The sequence below is a fragment of the Carlito syrichta genome, unplaced genomic scaffold (genome assembly GCF_000164805.1).
Source record: "Carlito syrichta isolate Samal-C Ts95f unplaced genomic scaffold, Tarsius_syrichta-2.0.1 Scaffold303056, whole genome shotgun sequence".
NCBI lineage: Eukaryota > Metazoa > Chordata > Mammalia > Primates > Tarsiidae > Carlito > Carlito syrichta.
The window spans coordinates 177,572-189,750 of record NW_007247152.1 but is presented as its reverse complement, the minus strand read 5'-3'; the positions used below and the strand labels follow the sequence as shown (position 1 = coordinate 189,750).

Below are 12,179 nucleotides of genomic sequence, written 5' to 3'. Positions count from 1 at the left end.
CTACACTGTTGGTGGGAGTGTAAACTAGTGCAACCTCTGTGGAAAGCAGTGTAGCAATTCCTAAAAGTTCTAAATATCAACCTCTCATATGACCCTGCAATCTCCCTAATGGGAATATACCATGAAGAACTCAAACGACTCTATCAAAAAGATACCTGCACACTAATGTTTATTGCAGCATTGTTCACAATAGCAAGAACCTGGAAACAACCATGCTGCCCATCAAAAGAGGACTGGATTTTTAAAATGTGGTACATATACACGATGGACTACTACGCAGCCATAAAAAAGAACAAAATCATGAATTTTGCAGCAACCTGGATGGAACTAGAGTCTATAATACTGAGGTACCTCTCACAGAAACAAAGATCTGAGTATCACATGTTCTCACTCATATAGTGGACCTTGATCATCCAACGTATTACCATAAGAAAATGACTGATAGTGGTGGGAAACTATTGGGGGGGAGGGGAAGGGAAATGTGATTAATGGTAGTAAACATCTGTCTGGGGACTGGGAGACACCTTTTATCAACAAGGGTGCCTGAAGAAAGCATATTTGTATGCCTAACCCTTAACTGTACCTCACAATATCATAATAAAAAAATATTGATTATGTAATCATTTTTTAAAAATAGATTTACCATTGTATCCAGTAATCCCACAACTGAGTATATTCCCAAAGGAGCACAATTTATTTTACCGAAAATGACACCTGCACTTATGTTTATCACAGCACTATTTTCAACAGCAAAGACATGGGACCAACCTAGGTGTCCATCAGTGGTGCATTGGATAAAGAAAATGTGGTGCGTATACACCATGGAATACAATGCAACCATAACAAAGAACAAAATCTTGTCTTTTGCAGCAACATGGATGCAGCTGGAGGCTGTTATTCTACATGAATTAACAGAAATAGAAAACTGAATTAAATATCTTCTCCCTTATAAATGGGAGCTAACCACTGGTATGCACGGATACAAAGATGGGGGAAAAAGGCACTGGGAACTCGCTAAGATGGGAAGTAGGAAGCTCCATTACAAAGTGGGCAAAAGATAAGAATAGACCCTTTATAAAAGAAGGCATACTAGCAGATACATGAAAAAATGCTCAGCCTCACTTGTCATCAAAGAAATGCAAATTAAAACCACACTGAGATACCACCTAACTCCCTTCAGGATGGCCATCATCAATAACTCAAAAAACAACAGTTGCTGGAGAAGATACAGTGAAAAGGGAGAACTTCTACACTGACTCTATGGAAAACAGTGTGGCAATTCCTAAAACATCTAAAAATCTACCTCCCATACGACCCCGCAATCTCCCTACTGGGAATATGCCCAGAGGAACTCAAATCACTCTGTGAAAAAGATAACAGCACACATATGTTTATTGCAGCATTATTCACAATAGCAAAAACGTGGAACCAACTGTGCTGCTCATCAAAAGAGGACTGGATAAAAAAAAGTGGTACATATGCATGATGGAATATTATGCAGCCAAGGGAGGACAAAAATTATGAACTCTACAGCAACTTCGATGGCCTTACAGGCTATAATATTGAGTGATCTATCACAGAAACGAAAAACCGAGTATCACATGTTCTCACCCTTAAGCGGACCTTGAACAACTATCGCAATACTATAAGAAAGGGATTGACAGTAGTGGGAAATTGCTAGGGGAGGTGGGGGCACACCTCATCAACAAGAGTACCTGCATAATGAACATTTGTATACCTAACCCTGGATTGTACCCCACGTTAAAAATTTTAAAAATTTGTTTAACTCAACTATAAGTAAGAATATTAACAACCCCATTGGTAATGTACCATACTGGTGGGGGATGTTGATGGGAGGGGGAGGTTATGCATGTGTGACAGTAGGATACGTGAGAAATCTCTGTACTTTCAGTTTGCTACTATAACCCTAAAAATGATTTAAAATATAAAGTGTACTTTTTTTAAAAAAAAGGAATAATAGCAATTGTGTCCACTATTAAAATGGTACAAGAGCATTCCCACAAACAAGACTTTGTTGTACAATGTTTTAACATTTTAGAACCTTCTGTGTAATTCTACTGATAAGATATACTCTAGGTTGACAAAAATATTTTTGTATCATTGTTGATAGTTGATTTACAATTTGTAATAAAAATTATACAATCACATATTCTATTTTAGATAGTCATTTTTTGTAATAATGAAACAATTTTTTTTTTTTGAGTTGGAGTCTCACTCTGTCACCCAGACTGGAGTGCAGTGGCCACTCCCAGTCACTGCAGCCTCAACCTGCTGGGCTCCGGCGATCCTTCCGCCTCAGCCTTCCGAGTAGCCGTAATTACAGGCGCGCACTACCACGCCCAGTTAATTTTTTGATTTTATTGTATTTTTATTTGCAAAGTTTTAACTGATAAGATTGATTTCAAATTCTGATGAAATGATCCAAAAAGAAATATTATGCAGCTTTCCAAATGATTATTCACATTTATAATTATTGGCCAGAAAGGAGTTTAAGTTTTTAAGTATTAAAGGAACTTAAAAATAACGTATAAAAAATGCCTTCATATTTTTGAATATACCAGTTAATCACTTTACATAGGAAATTTCTGAAAGGATTTATTATTAAGAACAATATTAGGTATGTAATATTGAAAATGGTATTAACCTGAAAGTTAATCTCTACCTTAATTTAAGTTTGTTTACAATAAATAGCAATTATTTAAGATTTAATAAATGTTAAAGGAGAAATCAATTCATGTATTTTGTTAGTGCCTGTAAATGTTATCGAACAAAAGGAAGAAAAGGTAATCTTGCTCTTTATTATTTGATTTTTATTTTTGATAAATGACCTGTGTTACTGTGGGATCTTTAATTCTCTGAGGACACTATCCCCTCCGCTGCATGTTTTAGGATTTGTGCCAAATGTTCATTACACAAAAGATTCATAAATAGCTTCAGAATTTAATTCACAAAAGACTCTTAATTATTCACGTGGATTCATGTTTCGCAAATAAAACAAATGTCAATCTGGTTATTGTAAAAATATCTTCTCATTTTGCCTAGGAAGCCTGAATATCACATATTTCCAGACCAGAAATTGCTCCTGATATTCTCCCAGATTTTTGAACAGGAACTTACTTTTAAATTCAAACAAAAAGTTTGGTAGGAAAGTCATTACCACACTGTAGAAATGAGAAGATCAGATAAATTAATGCCAGCCCAGAACTGCATGTGAGGTGAGTATGGATCCTTGAGCAAGAGTGGCCAGGAGTTCCACATATGGGCCTGTGCAAACATATTCTACTTCATCCTTCTAATCTGCAGAATGTTCAGGGACAAATAAGCAACTGAAACCATCATGTCTATAGTAGCTGAGAGACTTGGAGGATCATTTTCTCTTAGAAGAATTTGTTACATTTTATGAAAATTAAAAAGATGTGAATAGTTAATTGAATAGTGGTTAAAAAAAAAAAAAGTACTCCTAACTTAGAAATGATTAGTACATTGATATGGCTTGGTTTGGGCATCAAAAAATAACAGGTCATCTAAAGACAGATAAAATGAGAGACTTTGAGAATCGGTCCTAAATTATGAATTATGTATTGGTATAATTAAGATTCCTGCACTCTTTAAAATATTCAGTTTTCTGATAAATATTTACAAGGTATGACCTGGAAATACCAAATTCTAAAAAAAAAAAAAGTTCATTTTTCTAAAAAGACAAAAGAAATAAACAGAATCAGTCAAGTGACAATGTCAACTTCTTTTTCAAGATATTTATGGCAACCTCTTAGGGTCCCCTCCCACTGTGGGAGCTTTTCTGTCCTCTCAATGAATTCTGCTTTCAAAAAAAAGATATTTAGGAACAAGAACATGGCCCAACCAAGCATCCAAGGATTGAAGAAACAGAGGTAGGTAGTCAGTATACATAATCAGTTCTATATCTTGAGTCTGTTATCCTATTAATTCATGTAGTTTAATTACTTAATTAATTGTTCATCTTTTAATTCATGGATCATTACTTGTATGGTATTCACATTCTTGAGAGTTCTCAACAGAACTTCTTAAGACAATAAACCAAGGTCAGTCTTTCCCTTGGCTAAGGGAGGCTGTAAATCTGGGAGACTTACTATGGAAAATGGACATATGGTGGATAGAAACTATATCCCACTTCTCGAGGAAAGAAAAGTAACCTTTTAAAGTAAAAGTAAATCTTTTAATATTTTAAAGTAATCAAGTGAAATGTTCACAGAGCCAACTAATTGGAGTTTCTGTAAGAAATGGAGGATTTTTGTTTTTTGGTTTTTTCAATTTATTAGTGGCCTTCAATAAGACTGGAGAGTGAAATGATCTGAACAGATATTAGTGTAGTTAGTTGGTGTTAGCCAAGGAGCAACCAAAGGGGAGCTATTGGTCCAAATCTAGAAGCTAAGAGTTCTCAAAAATTTTTTTTAATATGTTCGTGGCAGTTGTGTTGAGGAAGCATAAGTGAAAACCACAAAAAGAAAGTTGTTTCTCTGACAAACATAGTGATAAGTCGGTTTACACTTTTTTACCTTAATGCAGGTATTTCACACACATTCATCTATCCCTATGCCCATGTCAGGAATCACCTCGGATAAGTGTATGTCATATGTGAAATGTGGTGGCTGGTGTCTCACATCCTCACAACTTAATTCTGTTTACCTGGAGCATCTTTTTTCTGCTTGGTTTCAAGGGGTGTACATTTCAAATACCTACACAGTTCAATTTTTAGAAGCAATTTAATTGATTACCTTGAGGTTCAGTTCACTCTTTTTCCAAGTTCCATGCCCTCCTAAAATTTATATATAAATTTAAGACTGTACTAATCTTTCTATGGTATTTGACTCTGGAAGTTTCTTCAGAATGTACTAGAAGAGTCTAGATTCTTTAGATATAGATACTGTGACTCAAAGACCACTCAGAACATTTCCCACACCTAACTCATCAGATTTCAAATGCTAAATTGAAGTCATGGGATGCCCAGGAAAAACACACAATGAAGTTTGAGAAATATCAAGGTTATAAAAATGAATAGAAGAGATTCCCATAAAGAAGAAGTCAAGAGGAAGAATAAAAACCAGAAGTGTGGATATCACACTAGAAATGTGTCTAAGACACTGTAAGAAAAAGAGAAGTGGTTGACATGCCAAAAGCAACAAAAGGTCAATGAAATGCATTAATTTAACCTTAAAGAAATGACATATAAAATTGCCAAGAGCCATTTGAGTGTAGTGATAGGTTCAGAAGTCATGTAATATACAGTCAGAGGAGCAAGCTGGAAATCCGAAATTATAGAACATTTTTTGTAGAAGCCAAGAACAGAAGTTATTGTCAAATGTATTTCATACTCATAGAGCTGATTATAACAACAGTGACTTGGGAACCAGGAGTTGAAGCGTCCCAGCCTGAAGTCATGTCTTTCAGCTGTATGAAGGTTGTTGTGAATTAGGTCCTTATCAAAACTCTCTGTGTTCTGCACCTGCACCAAAATGAACAATCAGTGAGAAGCAGGTAAAGGCATCACCAATTTGAGAAAGTCATGGGAAAGAAAGATAGAGGGGATGATTAAATAATCATATAAAGGGAGTTGCCCTTTAAAGGTTCATGATAGATTTGGCCATGACAATAAAACAAGGTCCTCAATTGTTCATAACCACCCCCCACACACATAACCATGTGTTTTCTTTTCTTTTTTTTTTTTGAGTTGGAGTCTCACTCTGTCGCCAAGACTGGAGTGCAGTGGCCGCTCCCGGCCACCGCAGCCTCGACCTGCTGGGCTCCAGCGATCCTTCCGCCTCAGCCTTCCGAGTAGCCGGAATTACAGGCATGCGCTACCACACCGGTTGATTTTTTGATTTATTGTAGAGATGAGGTCTCGTTGCCCAGGCGGGTCTCGAACTCACGGACTCAGGCAATCCACTCACCTCAGCCTCCCAAAGGCGTGGGATTACAGGCTGAGCCACCGAGCCCAGCTCAACCATGCGTTTTCAATTCGTCCAGGAAAAAAGCTTTAAGCAGATAAGGGAATAGAGTAAAATGTCATGTTGTGAGAAGCGGACAATTCTTAGAAAAGAAGAACAACCTAAAGTTGATTGTACAATTGTTCATAGGAGAACAAGTATAATGTTATGAGCAAATCTATTCCAAAAGGTAAATTAAAAGGATAGAGCAAGTCTTTTTAACATCATAGAAAAATTGTTATACTTAGACTATATTATTTAAAGAATCTTTAAGAAATTTCCTTTTTGTTTTGAAAATTCAATTTTCAAACCACAAGTCACGGCCATTTACTAGCTATAAATCAATTTGATGATATTTATATTTACATTTAATTAAATAAATTTGAATATAATCCATCAAAGAGCAGGGCATCTAAGGATTAGTAGTTTGTGTGTACGTATGTCAAATATATATTTTAACCACATGTTGTAACCAAAATGTTTGTATGACAGGTTCCAAACCTATCAAATGGCATATTAACAAAGCTGAAACCATGAATTGTTAAAATGTTTATTATCAAATGTTAGAAATGTATGTAAATACATTGTTTGTCTTTTCTAAACAAAAATGCAACTTTAAAGCAATTTAAAAACCTAGTATCAGGGGGACAGAGGACCAGCTAGATGCCCAAAGTTCTGCATGCAACCTACTTATGTAGTAGATCCCCGCTTGTACTTCACAAACCTAATATCAAATAAAAAAATCTTGTTAGTTTTATCAAAATTGCCTGAATAAAAAGGTATTCAATTTTCATATTAGAGTAATTATTTTAGTCCACCTAGAACTAATATCTAGTATTATAATAACTATTTTTCTAGTTTGATAGAAGCACATAAGTAATCACTTTTTAAAAATTTGAATATCTTTTATTTCTGGTTAAGTTAAACTTGTAAAAGTCTGTCTACTAACCCCTTGTTTTCTTCTTTGATGACTCATTCCCATCTCTCTTTTGTTCATTATTCTATTGGAGTATTATTTATTAAATGATTTATTTGCAGGAGCTCTTTTGATTACTATAATTAACTTTAGCTCACCAGTTTTGCAAGTCGGTTATTATCCTCTACTTCTAATATACAGACCCATGCTTCTCATACACAGAAAATTTAGGAGTGTGTATTTCTCTTCTTTTGTTGTTCTCTCCCTACTTTTGTAGTCTTCTAATAATTTTTTGCTGATGCTTTTATTATTATTGGTCTAACATATTTGGTAATTATTTTGCTTAGGCTTTGGGGTAAATTACTCATTTTCATTTTCATTAGTTTCTGGTGTATGATTTAACTGCTCTCTAAGACATTGATTTGAATTTCTCACATTTATACTTTATTCTTTCAATCTGTATATGCTTTCAATGACTGCATTTTACTTATTTTGTTATCAAATATGTATATAATATTATATGCGTATACTTTTATTATAGAAAAGTTCAAATATATTGAAATTCAAAGAGAATAATGTAATAAAAGCCAATTACACATCAAAAAATAAAATGCAAACATTTTTCCTATCCTCTTCTCAGATCATATCGTTTTTAGCATTGCACACAGATTGGGCAGAAGCCAGGAGCTAGTGATGAGAAACCATACAACACTAACCAGATTCATCCTCCTGGGACTAACAGATGACCCCCACCTGCAGATTCTGATTTTTATATTTCTCCTTATTACCTACATGTTAAGTGTAACTGGAAACCTGACCATCATCATCCTCACATTAGTAGATTCCCACCTTAAGACAGCCATGTACTTTTTTCTTCAAAATTTCTCCTTCTTAGAAATCTCATTCACCTCTGCCTGCATTCCTAGATTCCTGTACAGTATATCAACAGGTGACAGAGCCATTACTTACAATGCTTGTGTATGCCAACTCTTTTTTACAGACCTGTTTGGAGTAGTAGAATTTTTTCTCCTGGCCACGATGTCTTATGATTGATATGTAGCCATCTGCAAACCCCTGCATTACACGACCATTATGAACCACGGAGTCTGCAAAAGACTTATCTTCTGTTGTTGGATGACTACATTGTTGATCATATTCCCACCACTTAGCTTGGGACTGGACCTAGAATTCTGTGACTCTAACATCATTGACCACTTTGTCTGTGATGCTAATCCTATCCTGAAGATCTCATGCTCAGACACATGGTTCATAGAGTAGATGGTTATTTTGTGCTCCGTGTTGATCTTCATCATGACTCTCGTATGTGTGGTTTTGTCCTACATGTACATCATCAGGACCATTCTAAGACTCCCCTCAGCTCAGCAAAGGACAAAAGCCTTTTCCACCTGTTCTTCCCACATCATTGTGGTCTCCATCACCTATGGAAGCTGCATCTTTGTCTATATCAAACCTTCGGCAAAAGATGAAATGGCCATTAATAAGGGAGTGTCAATACTCACTTCTTCTGTTTCCCCCATGTTAAACCCATTTATTTATACTCTGAGGAACAAACAAGTGAAACAAGCCTTTAATGACTTAGCCAAAAGATGTATATTGCTCTCAAAGAACTAGGGAAATGTTGGTGTCAACATATCTAAGTATTTTCTTAAGTGTCTATCTCATTTTGTGTCTCCTTGATCTGGGTTGGGTCTTATATTCTCGTACTGGTCTGAAAAGTTTATCCCTTGCTTCTTCTTATAAACCAAGCCCTTTGAGAATGATAATCCTTGTTTTTAAAAATAATATTAGTTATTTCGGGAAATTGAAGCATAACCTCACCTTTATCCTTGCCTTACCAATGCCCAAAGGATTTGGGGATTTATCATCAAATATTGATGCAATGATGCACATCACTTCTCCAAAACAAACCTACTCAAATAAAAAGATAAATAATATTAAGAAGAAGTATCAATACCATTTCTAAGCAGTAAGAAAGAAAAATTTTTAAGTCACCCAAAGTATACTTTAAAACAAGAAATATATTTAATATATTTTAAGGCAAGTATAAAGATGTAGGACCTTCAAAAAATAAATTTTTGTGATAGCACAACTTACATGTTTCAAATGGACAAAAAATTAGTAACATTTACAGTATCTTAAGATAAATGGCCTTTGAATGGGAGCTTCCTATCCAGTACTTTGAGGTCTATAAGACGTATCTAGAAAAGTTAACTACTGTGGAAAATGAAGACTGCGTCAATCAAACTGGGGGAGGCCAGGCCCCCGGTCCGCTATCACTAGTTGCTGTGACACCGTCTCTCAGGCAGCTGGGAGAGCTTCACATTCTCCTGGGACATCGTAAGGTGTCACAGCTCCTGCAGGACAACCTTGATCCTATACGAGTTCTGCCACTTTGCTTGCTAGCACTGCTATGGCTCTTGGGTCCACACTCCATAGACCTATTAACTCCATTCGTGCTAATTTCAGTTACACATTTTACAAAGAGGTAGGTGCTTCTGGGTATGTAGGCCTACATTCTGTTTTAAGGCTGTATATCCAGTTTTCACAAATTGTTCTTGGAGATCCAGTGATCATCCCTGTCCATCTTGGAAGTGTCACGTCTTTGTCATCTTCTAGACCCCAGCTAACTGTGCCATCTCCTACTGCTTTCTGGCCTTCTTCGAGTTCTTCCAACAGTAGGAAATTTCAAGAGACTTTTATACTTCCAATTCCATTGTGGCTGCCATCTTGCATCACTGTTGCTCCAAAAACAGAATGTATTAATGAAGAAATTTTAAAATAATAAGATTTAACTTTCCTGTGAAAATATGTTTTTAAATTTCTGAAGGAAACAGAATGAAAGCCAAAGTTTTCTGAAAATTTAAAATACTGATAACCCTGAAAATAATCCTGCAAGTTATTTTTATAGTCATAATTTACATGTACAGAAATTAAGTTTAGGAAAGTAAACTGTTTTTAACAAGTGGTTTAGCTAGAATTTAAAGTCAGTTTTACTTCATTCAAAAAGATCTGGTATTTTCTAGTACATGGAACTGCTTCTGCTGAGTCATCAAGATGATTTCAAGAACCATCCCAAAAAATGCCTACCAGTACTAAAATTGAACAAAATTTAGAACATAAACATTGTATATAAACAAAAGTAAATGTAGTGTATTCACTTTTGGAAATTTACTACTGTGGAAAATGAAAATTAGACTGCTAACGCAATGTCAAGAAAATATTAATTATTATAACTGGATAATCAGCTATATAAGCTAATTTTTTTTGACAACAAAAATATTGAATCATAACATGGATATGAAACATATTGATGCAATGTGAGGAGAGATCTCCTCCAAAGTCATCCTTTCCAAAGTCTACAAAAGGGAGTGTGAGAGAAGGCATCTCCTCCTTCACCAGGACCCACATCCCCACCCATAGCCCCCAGGATTCCTCCTCCCCAGGGTGACCTCCATCGTCTTTCCTCCATGCCATGGAGCCCCTCATCCTTGCTGGGGAATTCTCATGACACTACCTGTAGAGTTTCTGGGTTTGAGCTGTTTGAGGTATCACTCCCCCAAGACCTGATTCTGATGACTCTTATGAGGGATAACCGTCTCCCCTCCAGTGTTTCACCATGACCTCAGCCTTGCTGGATCAGAGCAGGTTCTCTCTCCCCTGCCCCTTATCCCTCCTCTCACCCTCCCCCTCTCCCTCTCTCCTTCCCTTTCCCTCTCCTTCCCTCTCTTTCTCTCTCTCCCTCTCTCTCCCCTCCCTCTCTCCCTTCTCTCTCCCTCCCTCCCTCTCTCCCCCCATCGCAGCTTGCCTGGTCTCCTGCCTTCTGCAGTCTCCAGGTAACAGCACCACACACTGTTTCCAGCCATCAGTTCCTTTATTCCCCTGCCCTGGCTTCTCTGGACTTGCCTGCTAATTCGACCTGCCCCTGAAGGCTGCCTGGAAAAACTGGATGTATAATAGACATCCCCTTGGCCAGTCACTTCCCCTCATGAGAACAGATGAGATGCTTTCCACTCTTCACTCTCCTCTGCCTTCCCTATCACTACTTCGGGGGTTTGCTCTGCTGCTACAGACCAAGTTGCATGAAGAAGCCAGTTGCAGGTGTAGAGGCTCGTGCAGGTTGGCCAATCAAGCAGGAGAGGAAAGGAGCAGACTGTCAAGGCTGAGCATTGGTTTGTCATTGTATTTCATTCCTTGTAGTCTACTAGGGTAGGCTGCTGGGAATCCACAGTCCAGGTAAGTCTGGACTTCACCAGAACTGTCCCAGCAGTAAGGAAACCATTCCACCAGGGTGAGATTTGTGAAACATCAGATCTGGTTGGAGGAGGCTGGAATGCAGGGCAGAAAGTAGAAATAGGGAACGAGGAAGAAGAGCTCAGAAGGGCCAAAATAGAAGAGCAATGGGGAAGGGGAGCCTGGTGAACATGGTGACAGCAAATAGGCTGATGCAAGGGGTGGCTTGAGATAAATGCTGGAGTAGGTCAGGGCACATCTCAGTTCCTCATTTGTGGAGCATGGATGCCGTTTCCTGGAGACAGCTTAAGGTCAGAGACCAGGAAAGATGCGATAGAGGAAGAGAGAGAGAGGAGGTAGAGAGAGAGGAAGGGCAGGAAAAAGAGAGGGAGAGCGGAAGAGAGAGGGAGACGTGGAGGGAGAGAGGGAAGGGTGGGAGAGGGGGAGAGAGAGGAATGAGGAACAGGGGAAGAGCTGGGCCGGAAGAACCTTAAGACAGGGTAGTGGGAGGGCATGTAATTAGTTAGAGAAAGGAAATAGGTAAGACAGAAAACTGAAAGAGTTGCATGGCTCTGAAGAGTAGGCTGAGGGCCAGAATATTGAGGATAAAGGTGAGGAAGGCGGACTGGATGATAAGAGCATGAAGGAACAGAAAGAGGTGAAGGATAAGGTGAAGACCCAGAAATAGGAGGTGGTTTCCTTGACATTTTTTTCAGTGAGAGCTCTATTTACTTGTTCAAATGAGTACAAATGAGGAACTGAGATGTGCCCAGACCTACTCCAGCATTTACCTCACACCCACACCTTGCACTCTCCCATGTCTGAATGTCCATTATGAAACGTGTATGAGTAGGTCCTACCAACCAGGAAAAGCGTTCTAGTTTCTAGTTTCTGAGTGATCATGGGGAAAGAGAAGAAATAGGCTATAATATTAGTCCCTATTATCGGGATACTAGATTTGTGCCCTCCTTAGACAAAGATTGTTCAAAGGGCTATGATAGAGTCAGGAGGTGGTGTGGGGGTCCAGC

At 37.7% G+C, this 12,179-nt stretch overlaps 2 pseudogenes; one reads left to right on the top strand and one right to left on the bottom strand.

Annotated features, from left to right (window-relative positions):
* Positions 1–7,593: 7,593 nt before the first annotated feature.
* Positions 7,594–8,532, top strand: LOC103259901 (annotated as a pseudogene).
* A 665-nt stretch (positions 8,533–9,197) lies between these two features.
* Positions 9,198–9,654, bottom strand: LOC103259900 (annotated as a pseudogene).
* Positions 9,655–12,179: the final 2,525 nt, after the last annotated feature.